This window comes from Miniopterus schreibersii (genome assembly GCF_964146895.1).
Source record: "Miniopterus schreibersii genome assembly, chromosome: 20".
Taxonomy (NCBI): Eukaryota; Metazoa; Chordata; class Mammalia; order Chiroptera; family Miniopteridae; genus Miniopterus; species Miniopterus schreibersii.
This window is the reverse complement of record NC_138122.1, coordinates 119,959-142,760: the sequence shown is the minus strand read 5'-3', so window position 1 is coordinate 142,760 and position 22,802 is coordinate 119,959. Positions and strand designations below refer to the sequence as shown.

Sequence of the window (22,802 nt, the reverse complement as noted above, 5' to 3'; positions counted from 1 at the left end):
GGACATGGTCCACGCCACCTGAGGGTCTGGAGTCAGGGACTCGATCGTCCCCACAATGAACCTTGATATTGAGAGCCCGCTACGTGTCTGAGCATGGTCCACGTAGCCTGAGGCTCTGGAGCCAAGGACTCAACCCTCCAAGCAGGTTTCTGTCAGGAGCCAAAATAAAGATAGTTACAAAGGTCTGAGATCATGCAGGAGGCAGGATGTTTGCACTGAAAGTGTGTTTGTGCAGCCTGGGAAGAACGACTTTGTATAACCCTCACTTTCTTACCAGTTGTTTGTTACTCACTATATAATAAAGGTGTTGAAGCCATTTGAGGCTACACCTCATTGGAGGGGAGCCTGCCTGATCCCATAACTGTGTTTGTCTCTAACTCCCACCACTCGAACTCCGGTTTGATCGTCTTTCAGGCTGGTTGCTGACACTACCTGGATTTTGGTTTCCTCTTATTTCTTTGAAATGACAAGCCGTCTTTCAAGGGTCATCCCATCTTTGGGGAAATTGAAAAGTCCATTTTTGAAAGGTCCTCTTCTCTGGGATGTGTTATAAGGCAAACTTCTCCTCGAAAGATGCCTCTTTCTCCATGCTACACACACTTTGTAGCAGTTTCAGTTTTAAGCATGTTGGTGCTCTCAAAACGCTGTGTAACATATGTAGAGTGTGTCACTCTCCACCACTGAATACACAACGTAGAGCTCCTTGTGCAGAACGACACACAAACACAACGTATACTTCAAAGTTTACTTCAGGGTACTTGGAAATGTAAGGGTTTCATCGAGAACATGAAGACAATCATGCTTTTGTACTCTGCAACCAATAGAAATGACCTTTTGTACATGCCCGTCTGAATTTGACTGCAAAAGGCCCTTCTTCCTTGATTTCTTCAATCTTCTCAATGCATTAGGTGAAAGAGCGTGTTTGAGCAAGAGTTATGAAGTGTGCGTTTTCCAAGATTTCAAGTCATTTGGGATACAAAATCCGCCTTTTTCCACATTGTCTGAGGAAACAAAATAGATGGCTGCCCATGAGGCTTGCTAGAGATGAAACTGCATCCCAAAACTTATTCCACAGGTGAAAATACACGTTTCTACAAAGACTTTGAAGGAGCAAGCAAAAACCTAGTGGCAGAGTGTACTTTCAGAGAGAAACACATGCATTTCATCCTTCTGAAGGGAGTTTTCATCCTGGAATTCATATGCATTTTTTACTGTGCAGAATGTTGCTATCTTCTCAGGGGTTGTGTCATAGAAGCACCTTTCCTGCAAGAGTTTATTGCAACATTCATTTTCCGTGGCGTAGCCTCTCTTAGGTGCTTTGCTGTGCTGCCCTAATCTGGTGTCTTCCTGTGGGGTAGGGACAAAGGAGCTGACCCTATTCTTATTTTGCTTTTCCTATCAGTGTAAATATTAACTGTCTATGTGCACTTGTGCTGGGTGTCTCCTTACAGCCAACTCTACCTGAAGAGGCCAGACAGCCTAGGGTCAAAGACGGCTTGACAAGAAACCAGCATAAATGAAAGTAGATTAAGGAGGTTGTGCCAGAGAGGAAGGGACCAGGTCATGCAGGACCTTGGGCCACAGGCAGGATGGTGGCTCTTAGGCAGTGAGAACGCAGGGCTCTGAGGATTATGAGCAGAGTAATGACATGATCTGGCTCATGCTGTCAAAAACAATTACATTAAAATGCATTCATTCAAAAATGTGTCCTGTAAGAAAATATGCATAGGAGTGCCCATTATTACTGAGATTATAGCAAATGTGGCTTAGATTTTTTTTTTTAATCTTCACCAGATAATATAATTTTATTGATTTTAGAGAAGAAAGGAGAGGGAGAGAGAAAAACATGGATCCATTGTCTCCAGTGCGCTGCACTTGGACCCTACCGCCACTTGGGTATGGGCTCTGACTGGAAATCACACCCACAACCCTTGGGTGTACAGGACCACACTCCAACCAACTGAGCCACATTGTCCAGGGCGGTGCTTAAATTTTTGTGATTAACTTTCCCGATGACCCCTTGGCCCCTATATCTGGATGGCCTCTGCACTCCTGCTCTCAGCTCTCCCTTCCCCGGCACCCCGGGCACCCCCATCTACCTCGCCGACTGCCTAGCACCCCTGGTGGGGCCCTGGGGGCTCAGCTGGATGCTGGCTGCAGAGGTACCCGCCCCCGCAGCCCTTGCCTCCGAGCACCAGGCCTCTGCTCCCGCCCCTCTGGGCTCCCTCCCTTCCTGTCCCTTGGGCCCGCCCCAGGCCCGCCCCCTTCCAGTCTCAGCACTTGGGGCTCCACTCCTCATGGGCCGCTAGGGGAGAGACTGTGCGACTTTGCAGTCCACGCAGCCCCTCAGTGGGGAAGAATTTCCAGACCCACGGTCCCAGATGGTGTGGCCCCGCTGCTGCCGCAGGGGCTCCTCCTCCCTCGCTCTAGAGAAGGGGTGAGCGTGGGGATTTGGACTCAAAGGTGGGGGTTTGGGGAAGGGGGCAGGAGACTTGGGTACTGTGGCTCGTGCTGGGAGTGGGGTGATCAGGCCGGGGCCTGTTGGTCCTGGCTGGGAAGCAGGGATGCAGAGCTGGGGGAGGGGACGCTGAGTGGAGTTGGGAGGCCTGGGGAGGCGCCCGAGCTGCTGGGCAGTTTTGCAACCACCTGACCACTCCTGGAGGTGCCTGGAGGGGAGCTCTGGGCCCAAAACCACTCCAGGGCGCTGTAGGCTAGTCCAATGGAGCAGGTGAGGGTCCGGTGGAGGTCACCGCAGGCCCCTTCCCACCTGGAGGAGTTCCCCCTCCATAGGCTCTCTTTGAGTCCCCAAGTTTTCCTCCTAAAAGACTGTGGTTGCATGTCTGGGGGTTCGGGGAATATGCGGAAAACTATGCTAGACTCTTCTGTGAGGTTGGGCCTGCCCTGGCGGGAACTCTGGGGACCCCTTAGCAGATGCTCAGGCTGGGGAGTTGGGGTGGCTTTTGGGGCACCGTGGACCAAGGGTGGATCACGGAGGGGCAGCCCTCCCTCAGGCTGCTCCTACTGGGTCTTCAGGGGCAGTACTAACTAGCGCCCACAAGCAAGACACGCTGTGAGGGTGCAGAGCCAGGAGACAGGGGCAGCATTCCCGTACCTCTGTTATTGTAGGACAAGGTCCCCAGGGCTTGGACTGCTTCTTGGTTTAGCCCAGTTCTGCCCGGTGTGCACACAGTGCCAGTGTAGATGCCCGCTGGATGCAGGCAGGCAGGTTCTGCTTCCATAGCTGGTTTGGGTGTCAGGGGTAAACAGCTTAGAAGTCTGACCACAGGTCCACTTCTCTTGGAAACAGGGAGAAACTTAACCAGGCCTTACCAAGAACACAAAGAAATGGGGGGGAAACGGATGCTAAATAAGCACATCCAAGACGTTTTTCCTTGGCTAAACTATTTCCATTCAGCCTACAGGTTTTTGTTTTGTTTTGTATGTACCATGAATATGGCTGAGTTGTTTTCAACTATTAGAGCCAAAGGTGTTTTTTAAGAATACCAGGTTAAGGTTAAGCAGTTTACTTAAAACTTTTCCTTTTGAGGTTGTTGTTGTGGGGGTTTTTTGAAAGCTCAGTTGGTCAAGTGAAAAATTCTTAAGCTGTGCCTCCTTTTGCACATTAAATTACTTATAAGCAATTTATAATTTGGGGCAACACAACAATTTGAAACAAACATCAAAGAACTAAAGCAAGCCTGTTCTTCATGCCCCAAACACTCAAATTCCTTAGCATTTCTACCAGACCCATTTTTCATTTCCACCAATCTGTTCTATTTTTCTGTTAGTGTGGGCTGATAGAAATAGTCTTGGAGGTAGTGAATGTGGGGAAAAGTATGGGAAAAGGAATGGGAACAATGCTTTTGGTGTAAGATATTAAAAAATAGAGTGTTTTTCTTTCTCTACATTTCAAAAAAGCTGTAATAAAAGATGTTTGTAGCTGACAGGCAGCTTTAGTGAGATAATCATGAAAGGCCTGTTAAAATCTTCGGAGCAGAAAAAGTGAAAAATTTCTCCAATTTTTATTGTTCTACCTTTTGTTTTTTGTTTTTTCAATTTACCTGGGATATGTCTGATAGTGTTGGAGCTTACTTGAAAAAGCTTAAAGAATGATATACTAACTGGCAGAATTAGGGCAGAAGTAAGAGTGCTGTGCAAAGGGATTAAAAATGAGAATTAGAATCCCAGTGTAGTTTTAAGATTTTCATATTGGGAATTGTGGCTCCAAGTGGTTTGCTTACCAAGACAGGAGAGAGAGATACACTGGCTGGACTGTGTGTGTAGACACTTGCTGGAGAAGAATGGATACATAATCAACATTTACCCATCACTTTAATCCAGGAATCCTTCAACCCCCGTACATACAAAAAGCATCCCTGAAAGCCACTTTCAGGCAGAAGTGAATCTGCTGACCCAGGGGCATTTTAGTCCTTCCTGTCTAATCAGTGTCTAGTGAGGGTGCTAGTGAGCAGCAAAACCTGGCAAAGGGGGGTTCTTAGGCACTGACAGAGGATAGAGGAGAAATAAAAATGAGTAACAAGGAGGACATTTCCAGGACCTGGCTCATGATGAGGCTGAGTGTGCAGCTAAACTCAACCTTTAGAACAAATTGGGCTTTTAAAACACTTAAATGTTGGTGTATTATTCCCAAAGTAATGCTGTAACATACATTACAATATACCATCAATATTTTCCCAGGGAGAACTTCAATTTCCCATTGCATTCAGGCTTTATAATAATAGTTTCAAATGCTTTTAGGAAGTAAGCAGGGCATATGTCACATATACGTAATTTTTAGAAAGTTTTTTTTTTTTTCTCTAACCATTTTTTATTTTCAATTACAGTTGACATACTATTATCTTCAGGTGTGCACCCCAGTGATTACACATTATGTAAATTACTAAGGGATTATCCCAATAAATCTGGTACTCATCTCACACCATACATAGTTCATAGAATATAATTTCTATAATCCCTATGCTACACTTTATATCCCGTGACTATTCTATAACAACCAATTTGCACTTTTAATCCCTTCACCTTTTTATACCCATTCCTCCAACATCCCCTCCCATCTGGCAACCGTTAGAACATTCTCTGTATTTATGAGTCTGTTTCTGTTCTGTTCTGTTTGTTAATTTTGATTTTTAGATTCAATTGTTGATATATAAGTATTTATTGACATTTTATTGTTCATATTTTTTATCTTTTTTCTCTTCTTCTTCTTAAAGAAGGTGCTTTAACATTTATACAGTACTGGTTGGATGGTGATGAATTCCTTTAGCTTTTGTTGTCTGGGAAACTCTTTATCTGTCCTTTGATTCTAAATGATAGCTTTGTGAGGTAGAGTAATCTTGATTGTAGGTGCTTGATTTTCATCAGTTTGAGTATTTCTTGCAAATCCCTTTTGACCCAGAAGGTTTCTGTTGAGAAATCACCTGACAGTCTTATGGGAGCTCCCTTGTAGTTAACTAACTGCTTTACTCTTGCTGCTTTTAAGATTCTCTCTTTGTCTTTAACTTTTTGCATTTTAATTATGATGTGTCTTGGTGTGGGCCTCTTTGGGTTCATCTTGTTTGGAATTTTCTGCCTTTCTTGGACTTCTATGTCTATTTCTTCACCAGATTAGGGACATTTTCTGTCATTGTTTTTTCAAATAGATTTTCAATTTCTTGTCCCTCTCTCTTCTTCCTCAAGACCCCCATGATGCAAATGTTGGTACACTCTAAGTTGTCCAAGAGGCTCCTTACACTATCCTCATTTTTTGGATTCTTTTTTCTTTTTGCTGTTCTGATTGGGTGTTTTTTGCTTCCTTATATTCCAATTTGATTCTTGGCTTCATCTACTCTACTGTTGACTCCCTGTAAATTATTCTTCATTTCAGTTAGTGTATCCTTCATTTCTGACTGGTTCTTTTTTATGGTTTCCATGTCCCTTTTTATGCTGTTGAAATTCTCACTAAGTTCATTGAACAGCCTTATAACTAATGTATTGAACTCTGCATCTAGTAGATTGTTTGTATCCATTTTCTTTAGTTTTTTTCCTGGAGTTCTGTTCTGTTCTTTCATTTGGGACCTGTTTCTTTTTCTTCTCATTTTGGCAGCCTCCCTGTGTTTTCTTCTATGTATTAGATAGAGTTGCTAAGTCTCCCAGGCTTCATAGAGTGCCTAATGTATTAGGTGTCTTGTAGGGTGGAGTGCCGTAACCTCCTGGATCACCCAAGCTGGGCACTCAAGGTGTACCCTCCCTTGTAGTCTGTGTACACCTTCCTGTTGTAGTTGAACCTTGATTGCTGTTGGCACGTCAATGGGAGAGATTTACCCTCAGGCTGATCAGCTGCAAGGACTGGCTGCAACCATAAAACACTGACCTCCTACCACCATGGGGGATCAGCTGTGCAGGGTCTACCCCACAGAACAGGACTTACTTCAGCAGGTTCCTGGTGCCCTGAGTCCACTCTTTGAGTGTGTCACTTGTAGAGGTGGTTGGGTGGTGGTGGTGCTTTGATGTGGTCTGAAGCTGTCCACTGAGTGCACTTGATCTGGGGCTTCCCAAGAGGTGCAAACCAAGTCAGCCACTGCCAGTGTTCTGCCTGGGGCCACCTGGCGTGAGCTACAAAGTGATCTGCAGATGGCTGCTACTTGTGCTGGGCTTGGAAGTGCCCAGCAAGGCCAAGCTTTGAACCAAGGCTGACTGCTGCTAGTGCCAGACCTGGGGCCACTTAGTGAGAGGATTGTGGCATGCTGAGGCCAGATGTTGCTTCTTTGAGAGATTTTAGGAAAATCTGAAACATGAGCAAAGGCAGGCCATTCATATGGAAAAGGCTGTAGAAACTGCTTAGGTGGGCCTGCAAGTTGGGTGGGGTGGGACCTCGGAATCACCAGGTTGGGGCAAACAGTGTGAGCTGGGTTGATGGAGTCTCAGACCTTGGTTTAATTGGGTTCCTCCTCACCTGCAATGAACACATGAGTAAGGGCTGATTCCCACATAATAGCCAGAATGGGATTTGAAGGTGAGCCTGACTGTGTTGTCCCTTGTTTAGAATCCTCCTGTGGCTCCCATTCCTTCCCATTGCAGGGACTCTCAGGGCCTCCACTCCTGTTGATTAATTTCCAAAAAGCAGCAGCGGCCTAGTGTGGGGTCATAGTGGACCCACCCAGCAGAGCAAGGAGTCTCCACCTACTCTGCAGATTATAAAACAAAACATAACATCAAGCCCAGAGCCCAAGGCCAGAAGCACAGGGAGATGTGTCCCCAAGCCAGGGCCAGCACAGGATCAGTTGGACAGGAAGATGCTGGGAGATGCTGGGAGCCCTGTGTGCTATAATCTGATTTTATAGGGGTTCTCACTGTCTTTCCAGGTTACCTGAAAAACAGGTGAGACCTTTGCAGTTCTCAGAGGTTTGGAGCTGTTCTGGGCTTTGGGAGGGGAAAAGGAGCAAGGGGATTGCAAACAGAAGTTGGTTTAAAAATTCTATGTGGTTGGATGTCTCACACAGCCCCTGCCTGGGGAACTCTGAGGGGTGAACCATAAAAAAGGCCTCAGGAACACACCACCTGGCCCCTTCCTGTCTTCCTGGTCTCTGTGGGAACAAGCCCCTCTCCACAGAGGCCTCCGCAACCCCACTACAAAACACTCTTGTGTTTTCATTATTGACCTCTATGGGGCTTGTGATGTTTATAATAATTCATTGTGATAGGTTTCCAGTTTTTGTCTGTCTTCCCCACTACAGGGGCAGGGACCAGCACCCAGTGGGAGCTCAGTGGAATGAATGCAGCTGCGGCACGCTGGTGGTGGTATGAGCAGGACCCGGTTGGGCAGCCTCTGGGCAGACCTTGGCTGCCCATCAGGTCACCTGGGATTTTCTGGAAATGCTGATGCCTGCCTCACCCAGAGATTCTGACTCAGTTCTCTGGGCTGGGGCTTAGGCATCAATATATATATTTTGGCTGTTGTTAATCCTCACCTGAGTATATTTTTTCCATTGAATTTTTAGAGAGAATGGAAAGAAAGGAAAGGGAGAGGAAAGGAAGAGAGAGAAACACCATTTGAGATACATTGATTGGTTGCCTCCCACACATGCCCCCACGGGGCTAGGTATCAAACCTGAAACCCAGGTAGATGCCATGGAATAGGAATCAGACCCTTGACCCTTCGATGCACAGGCTGATGCTCTAACTACTGAGAAACACCAGCAAGGGCTAGGCATCAATATTTTTTAAAATTGTCTCTACTGTTTTTAATCAAGCAGGTTCCTGAAACCCAGGGGAACTTAAGCTTTTAGCATTAAAACCTGTGGACCTAGGAAGGGGCCAAGAGCAGAAAAATTTGAGTGGACAAAAGATTGGACTCATGAGGACCTGACATGTCTTATATACCCGGAGTTCACCTGATCTGAACACAGGATGAGCCACAGGGCAGACCTGGTGGCTGCTGGAGACTCAGCAAGTGTTTGGAAAGTGACTTATACGTGTGGGACCACCTCCTGCCATGATCTAGGACAGGACCATTTCAGTTGCACCAAGGACTCCAGATGCAGAACCCACTTCCTGAGCCTGTTCCTTACACAAACCTCTCTGCCCCTCACTGTCTCCCTCAGAACTGCTGCAGCTCCTGTGCCCTTTTTGGAGGTGGGGTGGGCTTGGTTGATAGAAAACCACCTTTCATTTCACTGTGATGCCAGTTATTTAATTACTAGAGGACTTAGGGCATTGAGAGAAGGTGGATTTTTGGACTCTATTATTGGCAATATAGCAACGTTAGCCTATTTTATATTCTCTCAACTGTTCCAAATGGAAAAAATTCTACTCTCCAACTTTTTAGCAGAGCAGCACTGTATTGGAGCTCATCACTCCCTTCCTGTTTACCTGCCACTTTTTGTCCCTTTCTCCCAGACAGCCTCCAGGGGAGATAAAACATCCCCCTGTGGGCAGGTTTTGTGGGAGGATTGGTACAGAATTTTAGTGCCCTTTTTTTCTCTCAACCCTAGTATTGCCTGGAGCCTTCTTTGTGTTAAGTGAATTTTATTGCAAACAACAAAGATGTCATATTTGGTCTGTTTAGTGTACTGGTACTGAAATAAATGGCATGTAATTTCATGAACTTGTATCCAGAGAACTAAATATTCATTCAGCTCTCATTTCTTAAATTGAAAAGCTATTACATTTGAGTAGACATTTGGGGGCTTTGGCACAGTGGTGGTGAAAGGACAGCAAGTGTCACCTTCATGAAAACAAATCAGCCTGCCTAGGATTAACCCTGGGCCCACTAGCTGCTCACTGTCCATCGCTGACCAAGAACCTGATCTGCTCTCACTCTCCTCACCTGTACACACCTATTAGGGTCAGTGTGAGAGTTAATTAATGGGTTAGAATCTACAAAGAACATAGTAGGCATGTGGGAGATGATGGCGACGACTTAGATTGGAGAGGTGAAGGTAGAAATGAGACAGGTGAAAACAACACAATTTGGTGGTGAATCAGATGTCGCAGGTGAGGGAGGGGGCATCTGTTCTTATAGTGCTGAGGTTCAGTTAGGTTGGGACACTGAGAACAGATTAGGTCTGGAGGGGTTGGTGGGTTTTGCTTTGCTTACCCCTAGTAGATGTCTAACTCATGGCAGGAGGAAAGTGCTGTCCTTTCATCTAAACTGGGAGTAAATGAGCTTGTGTTCCAGGGACCCTCCCTCACTTCCACTCTGCACAGTACCTGCCGCTGCCATGAGGGAGCTAGTAGGTGTCATCAGTGACCAAGAAGAGATGAATTGCCTCCTTCCCCTTGGATCTGCTATGATACTTTTCACTCTACCTCTCCGTGTTTTCATATATGAGAACATATAACAAAGATTGGAATTTCATTCTGAATAATAGAAGTTATTTTACATAAAAATAGTAGAAGATATGAAAGCAATTTATGTCAGCTTTCCAAATTGAGAAGCTATAGAACAACTACTGATGCTATTGACTTGAGTACTTTAATAAATCTAAGCCTTGTTACAAATAAAAAGCATTTTTGTAAAATTGATTAATGAGACACTGCTTGCTTCCAATAATGGCTGAGTAAGCTCCTCTTGGAGCAACTTGCCCAGTGGTGAAAACGGTAAATTCTGGGCAACATACAAAAAGCAACTGCCTGAAGGCACCGAAAAGCATCTAAAAGCAGGTAGTTACTGGAAAGGAGTCTGAAATTGTTAGTCTGCTGGGGGGTCTTCTCTTTATTTCCTCTCTTTTTCACCCGTCTGTTTCTTTTCCGGCCTTGGTGTTGCTTGAACGTATGTACTTGCACAGTCACTCCTGAGCGGACCTCTGTGCAGCGTTTTAGTGGTTGCTCTGAGTGTTAGTTGTACACACAGGACTCACCAGTCTACCAGTGTCACCACTCCAGTCTGAGTCACAAATAGAAACCTGACCTCCCTTTAATTGTTGTTACCCTCTCTCCTTCAAAATAGAATCATTTCAAATAGTTGCCTTCTATACTTACACTGAGAACCTCATCTTGTGTCCTGGCTGGTGGGCTCAGTGGTTAGTCAGTCAGCCCAAGCACCAAGGGTTTGATTGCCAGTCAAGGGCACGTACCCAGTTGCAGGTTCATCCCCAAACCTGGTCGGGGAGCATGCAGGAGGCAACCAATCAATGTCTCTCTCTCACATCAATGTTTCTCTCTCTTTTTTCCCCTCCCTCCCTTCCACTCGAAAAATCAATTGAAAAAATACCCTTGGGTGAGGATTAACCAATAAATAAGTAAATAAGTCCTGTAATACTTATTTTTGTTAATCATTTTAAAAGTTATGTATTCCTTGATATTCAAAGAAAAAAACGACAGAATTGCACAAGGTGAGAAGTGAACGATCCCTTCTCTCTCTGCTCCACACAGCATCGTCATTGTTAACTGTTTGGGGCCTGGAAGTTTCCTGATCTTTCAGAGAGCTTTCTACATGATTTCAAATCAGAAAATCTCATTTCAGGTCTGAACAACCTTCTTGTAGTCAGAGCCACATGGCAAGCTAAAAAGCCCCAAACATGGACCTTTCTTCCCAGGAGAGTCATGCTGAGTGAATGGAATGAAATATGAACTTCTATTACCTGTCAGGTGGTATGCAATTAATTTCTAAGGTGAAGCTGTTGAAGTGTTTTCTGAAACGACATAATTATGTTTAGCACAGAAAATATGGATTCCAATTATAATCTTTAGATTATTTAATGTTCTTTGAACACTTTGACTCATGTTTCTGACTCGACAAAATTATAATTCCTGTGAATCATCTATTTCATTGGACTTCAGGATTCAATTGTAAAAAATGCTCTCTGATGAAAACAAAAATATAACATTTGGGATGTGTTTTTGAAAAATGAAAGCTCCCACTTTGTTAATGAGAGCCCTGCTTTCTTCAAATGAAATGAAGAGTGACGCCTAGGGGACTGGGACATCCCACCCAGGGACCATCAGGACCAGAATGAGACGGACTGCAGTGACGCAGGGTGGTTCCAGACCATTGGGTCAGTCCTACAAGGGGCAGTGAAGGCAAAGATATCTGTGTTCTTTTGATAAGATTAGTTGTCTGTAGTGTATTTCACTTAATTTTTCTTCCTCCAACTTTTCATTGCCTTAGTATTTACTTCCCTGCCACACGAGTTCCCCTAAGAACTGCCCCCTAAGAACCGGCATTAACCTCTTTTATGGCATCAGGAGGTCTGAAAGCAAGACAGAGGTTCAGTGAGAGGCAGCAGATGTGGCAGGGGCACGGCCCCCAGGCTTGTGTGCTCTGTGTGTTCAAGTGTGTCTAGAATACAATCCTGGAAGTCCCTGTGGTCCTCAAAGCACCTGCTGCTTGTATTTGCACAACACTTCCTAGTTCTGACGTGGCCTTCTGTGTATGTGAAGTGTTTAGGGTGGAGTTTTCTAATGTCTTCTCAGATGCTAAGATGAACTGTTTGGAAGAAACCTGTGCACATATCACAGTACCTGTGTTTATGAAGCTCTAACCCGGTGCACTATCTCCTGTAATCCTCAGAGTACCCTACAGGGTGGATACTGCTGATAACTGTCCCAATGGCAGAATATAGCACTTATGGGACTCCAAGCCCTGTGGAAGCACAAAGAAGGGAGAAATTAATTACAGGCTCAGGAAAGTTTTATAGAAGAGAAACTAGACCTTGAAGAATGGATGGGATTTTATAGGCAGGAAAGAGGGATGTGAATGTCCCTGGAGAGGGAATGGAATGAAAAAAAAGGAAGGGAAAGAGATGTTCACAAGGCTCACCTCAGTAAAATTAACCAATGTGTGTATGAATTCTTTCATTTTAGTTCTATTTACAGAGAACTATGATTAGCATAAATATTTTATATATGCAAATGATGTTTCTCACACCTCTGGGGACCTAGGTACAGTACTTGTTTTACTTAACCTCTCCAAGGACAAGGTAAGTGAAGGGAAGCGTATTTCCCTTTAACATAAGGTTAAGTTTTAAATTTCAAATCATTGATTCAGATGAGTCCAGTCCATCTGCTTTTTGTTTCCTTTAAAAGACCTTTACTTTGATGCAAAGAAGGAAGGAAGGAAGAAATAGAGAAAAGTGGTGGTAGTAGTTTGTATTTCTTTATCAGAAAGTGTCCAAAAATGTCTCTGGAGTTTTGGGTCAGTGTCCCATCACACTCATAATTACTTAGGGAATAGCTTACATGTGCTTTATGTGCAGGAACACATGACTCAGACCTTCTAAGCACCATGTTCCAGCAAACTAAGTTTATGAGACCAAATACAATGCTCTTGTTTTAATTTTTAACTTTGAAACTGAAGTTATGATAGAACCATGATAAAAATCCTTAATTCACCCATGACCAAGTCTGGAAAGAAATGTCTGCATGTTATGTTTAAGATAGAGGATGGAGAACACTAGTTTTTTAAATGCAAAACTTAACAAATAAACATATAAAAATGACTTTTAAAAATATCTACATGTTGTAACACCCAGGTTTGTTTAAAAGGGCATAAACCATTTACAGGTGAATGGAGCTGACCCCCCCTACCCCCCCCCCCCCCGAGGTTTAATGTTTATTGGTAACCTTAGCTTTCTTACTATTCAGGTTATTAGCACCTTACTGTGCTTGCCTGACGGTGACTGTTTTATCAGGTCAAATTCTTCATCTCCAGATCTTGGAATATTATTTGAACTTGGAATTTCTTATATTCACAATGTATGTCAGTTGAAAGACAAAGCATTCTAATGTATCAGTTAAAAGGGAAGGTTTTTAATAAAACCTTGTATTTACAAGTAAAATAATTGAGGTCTGTGTGTAATAGAATTTTAATCTCTGAGGAATGGAAATCACTGGTTTTTATTTTAGATGTAGTGCTGCTTACTCAGTAGCATTTAAAGTGAAAATGTAGAGGATGCTCAGCATCTAATCACCAGGGAAATGCAAATCTGAACCACAAACTATCACTTCCCACTGTAAGGATGGCCATTATCTTTTGGTAACTTTGTAGAAATTCAGTTTTTAGAATCTAAATACCTTAGGTTTGCAGAATGTATGCTCTGTTAGCATTTCAATAACTTGTGGGGGGAGGGCTTTGAATGTTGATTTTATGGTTCCTTAGGCAGTGTGTGAAAACAGCATGTACAGTTTCCTGCTAGGGCGGGGAGGTGACACATAAAAAAGGGATCTTAAGAGATGTTTGCATCACTGTCTGCTGAGATTGTTCTCAGTGGGATTAGCAATTTTCAAGGTGCTGAAACAGCCCAGTTCCCTCCAAAAAGAGGAAAAGCTAAGTTGAGGTCCCCAGGTCCTCTGTGACTCTGCCTTTCTTCTGTAGGTAGGACATCGACGTTTTCATGGCAGCCACTGTAAGCAGATTTAAAATCTAAGACAGAAAGTTTTTACAATATGTACATAACAGAAGATTACTATCCCTGATATAAAAAGCACCCTCAGAAATTAAGAAGATAATCTAAATTCTAAAATGGGCACACACAGACATCTAACTGTAAAATGGGTGCACACAGAAATCTAAGTGTAGGATATAAACAGGAAATTCACAGGGATACAGGTGGGCATGCAGGAAGAGGGTGATGAAGATGCAGATTTGCATAAAATTCAGGTCTCTGGTTCCCCTGTATCTGTGTAACTCAGTCTCCAAGTTGCAGTTTTCCCAATTTGAGAATGGGGACTATCATAGTTTTTAACCCCAAAGGTTTAATTCGGGTCAAGCTCCCCCCTCCACCTCTGCTCACACCACAGGGTGGCAAACCCTTTACCACAGGACAGAATTGAAAGTCCTGACTGGACTAGTCCTTTGATGTCACCAGGCAGAAGGGGGTGGGGCACTTTTTTACCCCCACATCTCCCCCAGCTCCCCAGTAGATGTAGAAGCCCAGGCTTCTCATGATTTGGGGGTTTAGGGTTTTAATAATAATGTTCAGGGTTCTAGTTGTAGTTAGTAAGAGGGAAAGGTGTGTCTACTCAGTCTTTCCTGAAGTGAAGTCACAGCTTTTTTTTGTTTTTTTTAATTGATCGTGGAGGGAGGGAGGGAGGGAGGGAGGGAGGGAGGGAGGGAGGGAGGGAGGGAGGGAGGGAGGGAGGGAGGGAGGGAGGGAGGGAGGGAGGGAAAAAGACAGAGGGAGAGAGAGAAACATTGATGCTAGAGAGAAACATTGATCGGGTGCCTCCTCCCGAATGCGCCCTGACCAGGGATGGAACTTGCAGCCTTTTGGTGCGCCCAACGGGGCCAGTCACAGCCTTTTTATTTTTAATGAGGTTGAGGCCTGTGTATTGATACAGAATCATTTCCATTGTACATTTTTACACGAGAAAGGCAAGTAGCAGGATGGTGTGTATACTGTGACTCCAGTTTGGTTCACGAGGAACTGTGTTTGTGCGCATATGTGGGTGGATTTATGTGAACTGATCCCAGAGGCGGCCCCGAGGAGCAGGAGTGGGAGCTGGCGAAGTGGTATGAGGGAGGCCTTTTACCTTCTGCTTTCCACACTTCAGGAGTGTGCAATTTTAAAGGAAAGCATGCTCAGTTTGAGATTGACTGTTCACTGTATTTGTTTGTATTTGCCTAAAACAAGGTAGGGCAAGGGACTGCCAAACTTGGGGAGGGAGGCTGTCGTTTTTTCCTTATTATTTCTATGCCATTCAGACTTTCTACAGCAGTCTGCATGTTACCTTTATATTTTAAAAATAATATAAACTCATATTGCTTTATTCAAATGATGATACAAAACATTTTAATGACAAAAGACTAATGACATCAATAATCTTTCTCATGTTAATGTGGAAAATATATTTCTATGGTTCATAGGTAAGAAAGGAAAAGACATTTACTGAGATGGTGCCCCACAGAAGGATCAACTTTCATTCTCACTCATCAATGAAACATAGGTGTCTGCAGAAGTATCTGCTAAAAAGTAATTGATGAGTCCAGTGCTTCAGAACGTCCACCGCAGGCCTCGGTCACACTGCACCCTTCTTTTGTAGGACTTACGAGCTCTTCCTGAGTGGTGGCACCGCCTATGAAAAAGGTGTGGAAGTGTCCAGAAGAGGCACTGTGCTTACGGGTCACCTCCCTCCTTTCCTTAGAGATCAGCAAATGGGAGGCATCAGAGAAGATATATAATTCTAATACATAAATAGTAAATTCACATTTAAAAATGCTTTCAATGTTAAAATCTTGCTCATTTTATCTGAGTGCTTATTTTCTTGGTAGCACACATGAGACTCTACTGTGGGAAATGAGGAAGTGTGAGGAGCTGCGTTTGCTCCTCACTGGACACTGGGCTAAATTAATAAACAGGTTAAATAAGAGATGGTCATGGCTAGTCAACATGTGTAGACGTTAGCAGTTGTGTTGCATATGCCACTTTCCCTCCAGAAACACCGAGCACCTTCTGATGTGTTCACGGACCAGGCCCTGTGCTGGGCAGTGGGCATGGAGAGCCAGGCAGGTGCGGTCCTTGCCCGGGGCGCCCCAGCCTGACGGCGCTGACCCCCCACTCCTTGGACGCGCCCGCCCTGTTCCACAGCTCGGCCCGCTGCGGCCCCCGCCGCGCCGGCCCCTCCTTGGGACAGGAGGGAGTCAGACTGCTCTGTGAGCTCCCCCCATGTTTTGGTGATCCGGGAACAACGATGCAGCTGTTGGGGCAGCACTGGTGCTGACAGACTTTGTTGTAAGATAGCAAAATACCATGTCTTTCAATTAATATGAAAATATTTTGTTGTTATACTCACTGTCTTCAGCACTTAAGGTTCTCACACTTATTATTTTTTTAAACACATGGGAGTGTTTTCCGTCAGATGATGGCAATGAGGAGGCAGCCACAGCTTCTAGTAAAACTGAGGTCTTTGAACAGATCAAGAGACATAATGAGGCTGGAACCACTTTGCCAGTTAGGAGCTTGGGTCACTCTGCACGTGTGGACCATCTCTGCTCTCAGCTGCTCCTGCCTGGTGGTCTTTTGTCGGTTATTATTTCCTCATTCACTTGTCTGCCAAAGATCAGTAGGGAAATGGGACGGTAAGTTCAGATTAGCTTACCAGTTAGCACAAGGATAGATTTGGTCAGAAATAGTGCAGAAAACTTCTGACTAAGTAAGCTTACCCACCCGTGAGCTTATCTTCACAGACTTTTTTAATGTTAAGTTTGTTGAAGTTTAACTTGGTTTATTTCTTTTTGTTTACTGTTCTTTGCGTTTTGACAGGTGTATTCAGTCGTGTAACTATCAGCACAGTCAAGATGTAGAATGTGTTCATCACTCTAAACATTTATCCCCCCCCTCATTTGTCTTTGTCCTCAATGCCCCAGCCCCAGGCAATCACTCCTCTTTTCCTTCCCAACCGTTCTGCCTTTTCCAGAATGTCCTACACATAGGATGACACAGTACGTAGCCTTGTGAGTCAGGCTTTCACCCACCCTAACGCTTCTGAGATTCAGCCATGCTGATGCATGGTTAGAATTTTGTTCTAAGCACTACAAGTACACTTTGGGTATACTGTGGGCTCGGCTCCAAACCACCACAATAAAGAGTATATCACAATAAAGCGAGTCAAACGAAATTTTTGGTTTCCTAGTGCATGTAAAAGTTATGCTTAGCCCCGCCAGTGTGGCTCAATGAGTGAGCATTCCAGTTACTCCATATTCTTGGCAACACTTGATATTATCAGGGTTTTTGGGTTTTGATTTGCATTTTCTACAGGGAGATTTTTTTAATTATTTTTTTAAATATTACATATGTCCCTTTTTCTCCCCGATGACCCATTCTACCCCATCCTATTTCTCCCCCCAGTCCCTCTCCCCAGCATTGTCCATGTCTTTGGGTTGTGCATATATGCATATAAATTCTCTAGTTATTCTCTCCCCCTCCACCCACCTGCCCTCCTCCATCCCTCTGACATTCGTCAGTCTCATCTGTGCTTCCATGTCATTGAATACATTCTATTCATGAGTTTATTAAGTTCTTTAGATTCCATGTATAAGCGAGATCATGTGATGTTTGTCTTTCGCTGCCTGGCTTATTTCACTTAGCATAATATTCTCCAGGTCCATCCATACTGTCCCAAAAAGTACGAGATTCTTCTCCTTTACACCTGCATAGTATTCCATGGTGTAAATGTTCCACAGCTTTTTTATCCACTCATCTACTGATGGGCACTTGGGCTGTTTCCAGATCTTAACTACTGTAAACTGTGCTGCTATGAACATCAAGGTACATATATCCTTTCTGATGAATGTTTCAGGATTCTTAGGATACATTCCTAGGAGTGAAATCACTGGGTCAAAAGGCAACTCCATTTCTAATTTTTTGAGGAACCTCCATACCGTTTTCCATAGTGGCTGCACCAGTCTGCATCCCCACCAGCAGTGTACTAGGCTCCCCTTTCCCCACACCCTCACCAGCACATGTCGTTTGTTGATTTGTTGCTGGAGCCATTCTTACAGGTGTGAGGGGATACCTCATTGTGGTTTTAATTTGCATCTCTCTGATGATTTCTGACGTTGAACATTTTCTCATGTGTCTCTTGGCCATCCGTATGTCCTCTTTGGAGAATTGTCTATTGAAGTCCTTTGCCCATTTCTTAATGAGGTTGTTTGTCTTCCTCTTGGTGAGTGCTATGAGTTCTTTGTACACTTTGGAAAGTAGCCCCTTATCAGATACATCCTTGGCAAATATGTTTTCCCAGACCGTGGGGTTTCTTTGTATGTTGAGGCTGTTTTCTTTTGCTGTGCAGAAGCTTTTTAGTTTGATGTAGTCCCATATGTTAATTTTTTCTTTTGTTTTTCTTGCCCTAGGAGATGTATCAGTGAAAAGTCCACTACGTGAGATGTCTGTGACTTTACTGCCTATGTTTTCTTCCAGGATTTTTGTAGTTTTGTGACTTACATTTAAGTCTTTTATCCATTTTGAGTTTATTTTTGTGTATGGTGAAAGTTGGTGGTCTAGTTTCATTCTTTTGCATATATCTGTCCAATTTTCCCAGCACCACTTATTGAAGAGACTGTCTTTACTCCATTGGATACTCTTGCCTCCTTTGTCAAATATTAACTGACCATAGTGGTGTGGGTCTATTTCTGGGGTCTCTGTTCTGTTCCATTGATCTATATGCCTGTTGTTGTACCAATACCAGGCCATTTTTATTACAGTGGCTTTGTAATACAGTTTGAAGTCTAGTAATGTGATCCCTCCCACTCTGTTGTTTTTTCTCAAGATGGCTGCAGCTATTCGGGGTCTTTTTTGGTTCCATATAAATTTTCGATGCAGGGAGATTTTTAAAAATTTTCTCTTTATTGTTGAAAGTATTACAGAAGTCCCCTTTTTTTCCCATTGACCCCCTCAGTTCCCCCCTCCCCAGGCCCACCCACTATTGTCTGTGTCCATGAGTTGTGCATATATGCATATAAGTTCTTTGGTTGATCTCTTCCCTCCCCCTACTCCTTCCCTCTGAAATATGTTAGTCTGTTCCATACTTCAATGTCTCTGGATCTATTTTGTTTCTCAGTTTATTTTGTTCATTAGATACCACATATTAGTGAGATCATGTGACACTTGTCTTTCTCTGAATGGCTTATTTCACTTAGCATAATACTCTCCAGATCCATCCTTGCTGTCCCAAATTGTAAGAGATCCTTCTTTTTTTATAGCTGCATAGTGTTCCATGGTGTAAATGTCCCACAGCTTTTTTATCCACTCATTGACTGATGGGCACTTGGGCTGTTTCCAGATCTTAGCTATTGTAAGTAGTGCTGCTATGAACATAGGGGTGCATATATACTTTCCAATTGGTGTTTTAGGCCTCTTACAATATATTCTTAGAAGTGGGATCACTGGGTCAAATGGCAGTTCCATTTTTAATTTTTTGAGGAACCTCCACACTGTTTTCCATAGTGGCTGCACCAGTTTGCATTCCCAACAGCATCGTACTAGGGCTCCCTTTTCTCCACACCCTCCCCAGCACTTGTTGTTTGTTGATTTATTGATGGCAGCCATTCTGGCAGATGTGAGGCATGCAGAGAGTTTTTACATTAGTAGAATCCATGTCTATCAGTTTCTAAATCGGGAACCTCTTGGACAAGTCATAGAATCATCTTCTCAGGGTCTCATTGTCTACATCTTTGAAATGGGCACAGTAGAAATATCAACCCCACAAGTTGTAATGAGGTTTAATGAAAAACACAACAACAATATAGGAGACACTTAGTATTTATAGTGCATAGCACACAGTAGAGCACAATCAGTGTGAGATCTAATAATTGACTACTCTTGTGGTGACTGGCTGCAAATGAGATTTTGTGCATTGGCCCTTTAAGAAAGGGCCTGTTGCCCTGGCTGGTGTGGCCCCGTTGGCTGAGCATCATCCCATGCACTGAAAGGTCACTGGTTTTATTCCTGGTCAGGGAACACGTCCAGGTTGCTTGTTCAGTCCCCGGATGGGACATGTGTGGGAGGCAAGCAGTCAATGTTTCTCTCTTACATTGATGTTTCTTTCTTTCCCTTCCTCTCTCTCTAAAATAAATTTTAAAAATATATTTAAGAAGGTGCCTGTCTTTCATCAATAAATCAGCAAACAACTAGAGTTGGAGAGGCTGTGAAGAAAAGAGAACCCTTGTGCACTGTTCATGGGAATGCAGGTTGTTGCAGCCACTGTGGAAAACAGTCTGGAGTTACCTTAAAAAAATTAAAACTAGAACTGCTTTATGAACCAATGATTCCACTTCTGGTAATATACACAAAGAAACCTGAAACACTAGTTTAAAAGAATATACGCACCTCTGCCTTCACTGTAGCATTATTTACAATAGCCAAGATTTGGAAGGACCCAAGTGTTCATCAATAGATGAGTGGATAAAAAAGTTGTGGTACATTTGCACAATGGAATACTACTTGGCCATAAAAAAAGAAAAAAAGGAAATCTTACCCTTTGTCACAGCATGGATGGACCTGGAGAGCATTATGCTAAGTGAAATAAGCCAGCCAGAGAAAGACAAATACCATATGGTTTCACTCCTATGTGGAAGCTAATGAACAATATTAACAAACAAAATAGAAACAGACTCCTAGATATAGAGAGGAGACTGACAACTGTCAGAGGGCAGGAGAGTTGGGGGCTGGGTGAAATAAGTGAAGGAATTAAGAAAAAAAACTCATTGACACAGACAACAGTAGGGTGATTACCAGTGAGAAAGGGAGTGGGGGAGGTAGAAGAGGGTATGGGAGGGATAAATGGTGATGGAAGGAGACTTGACTTGGGGAGGTGAACACAGTGCAACATACAGAGGTGTTATAAAATTGTACACCTGAAACCTATATAATTTTATTAACCAATGTCATCTGAATAAAGTTAATATAAAATACATTAAAAATTGAAAAAGAAAATAGACTGTGTGATCAAATTTTGTACACTTTGAATATAATTACATTTCATTTTTAATTGTTTAGCTCATAACTATCTATACAACACACTATGTGAAAATGTTCATAACAACAGAATTAGTAATTATGCTTAAGTGAAAGCACAAAAATAATGTGTAGAATGCACTTCTAATAATTTATGAATCAGGTATGTCTTTATTTCGACATTTTCAAACCTTCCCAGAAGAACACCTAAACCTGCATAACACAAATATAGCCATCTGTGATATTTGGCCCTGTTTCACTTAATAGAGAAACCACCCCTCTTCACATTTTTTAATGTGTTATGAAATTATATCTGTCATGCAGAAGAATAGAATGTATTTTACTGAACAGTATGCTAGCTGGTTTTATAACTTTAAATGTTTAAACATGTGGTATGTGAGCCTCTATTTGTACTGTTGTCCTGGGCACTGCAAACACTAGGAGGAGTGTGTAGTAGTGAACTGCTGAAAACAATATAAATGTAGATCAATATGGTATTGATTAAATAATATATGATACATCTGTATAATAGAATCATATGCAGCCTTTAATAAACAAACTCTAAATGGCCTGGAGCCAAATGTCTGGGTTTCAAATCCTGTCTCTTCTACTTACTAGATGTGTGACCTTAAGCTTTTAATCTCTCTGTGCCTCAGTATCTTCATTTGTAAATAGGGAAGTACTAGTACTTTGCTCATAGGACTGTTGTGAGATTAAAGAGTCAGTTTGTTTAAAGTGTTTAGAATACTGGTGGACACAGAGTAATTGTATATAATAATCAGTACGATTATGTTCATTATTTGCACTGACATTTTTAAGTTGATGATTTTGTATGGTGTGAGAATGACGTCATAAATATCCAAATGGACCTTGGCACATAAAACGTTCCCCACCCCTACATGATTTCAGGCTGCCTGGAGCTTTCTGGTTGTGTGCAAAGTGCAGCAGGCATTTGTTAAGGCAAGCAAGCCGGTTTCATTAGAAACTCAGTTTCTTTGGGTCTCACAGCTGACTGCTTTGATGTGTTGCTCACCAAACTTATGTACACCCTGTTGACCATTTTCCTAACTAAATTATCCTCCTTTTTGCCTTCCAAAAACTGTTAGTTTTCACCTGCATCTTGACCATAGCAACCCTTGCAGCCTTGGTCCTACTCTCAATAAACAGACTCTAAAATGAGGCTCAAAGACACCTTACCCCCCCCCCCACTTCCTCATGGATAAAATCAGAACCAAACTCATCCTTCCCAGTTCAGAAATGCAGGAATTCACAGGTTTGCTTTTCTCATTTCTGTTTCTCCCTACCACAGAAGGAGTTTCCAGTTTTTCTTTCTTTGCCAACAATAAAGCTTAAAGCATGATTTTCTCACTCAAAATTGAGAAACCCAAAGTGGGGTATCACTATCCTGATTTGATGAAGTTGATGATAATGATGGTAACATTTGGCAAGCGCTTACTATGCCACCAATCTTGTTTCAAGTGAGATATTTATTTAACCATTGAAAACAATCTTCATTTTACAGAAGAAATTGAGACACAGAAGTAAAGGAATGCTTCTGGGGTGTCATGGTTGTTTGGGGGTTGAACCAGGATTTGATTTCAGATCATGTGGGAGGTAAGGACCTTCTATCAGGAATTTTTTTTAATTTTTTTGATGTGGATCTTTAATATATTTTCTGTCTTTCAACAGTAACGTTCTCCTATGTGCCAGACACTGTATGGGTGAAAGTCCTGCTTTCAGTGAGTCCAGGCAGATAGAAAACACAAAGGCTTAGAGAGACCCATGGTCTGAGGCCACGAAGTGGGAAAGTACTTTAACCTGGGACTGAAACCTAGATCTGTCTGACCCCAAAGTAGATGCTGGTGTAAAGATTCTGAGTTTTATTCTGGAAACACAGACTGATTGATGTCT

General features: G+C 43.0%; 1 long non-coding RNA gene across 1 annotated transcript in view; it reads left to right on the top strand.

The window, feature by feature from the left end:
* Window positions 1-2,287: 2,287 nt before the first annotated feature.
* The window catches only part of LOC308550040, a 38,338-nt gene continuing 17,823 nt past the window's right edge, over window positions 2,288-22,802 (top strand). Inside the window, exon 1 of the long non-coding RNA XR_013997830.1 lies at window positions 2,288-2,437. This is a non-coding gene — a long non-coding RNA (uncharacterized lncRNA). The remainder of the gene's footprint in view (window positions 2,438-22,802) is intronic.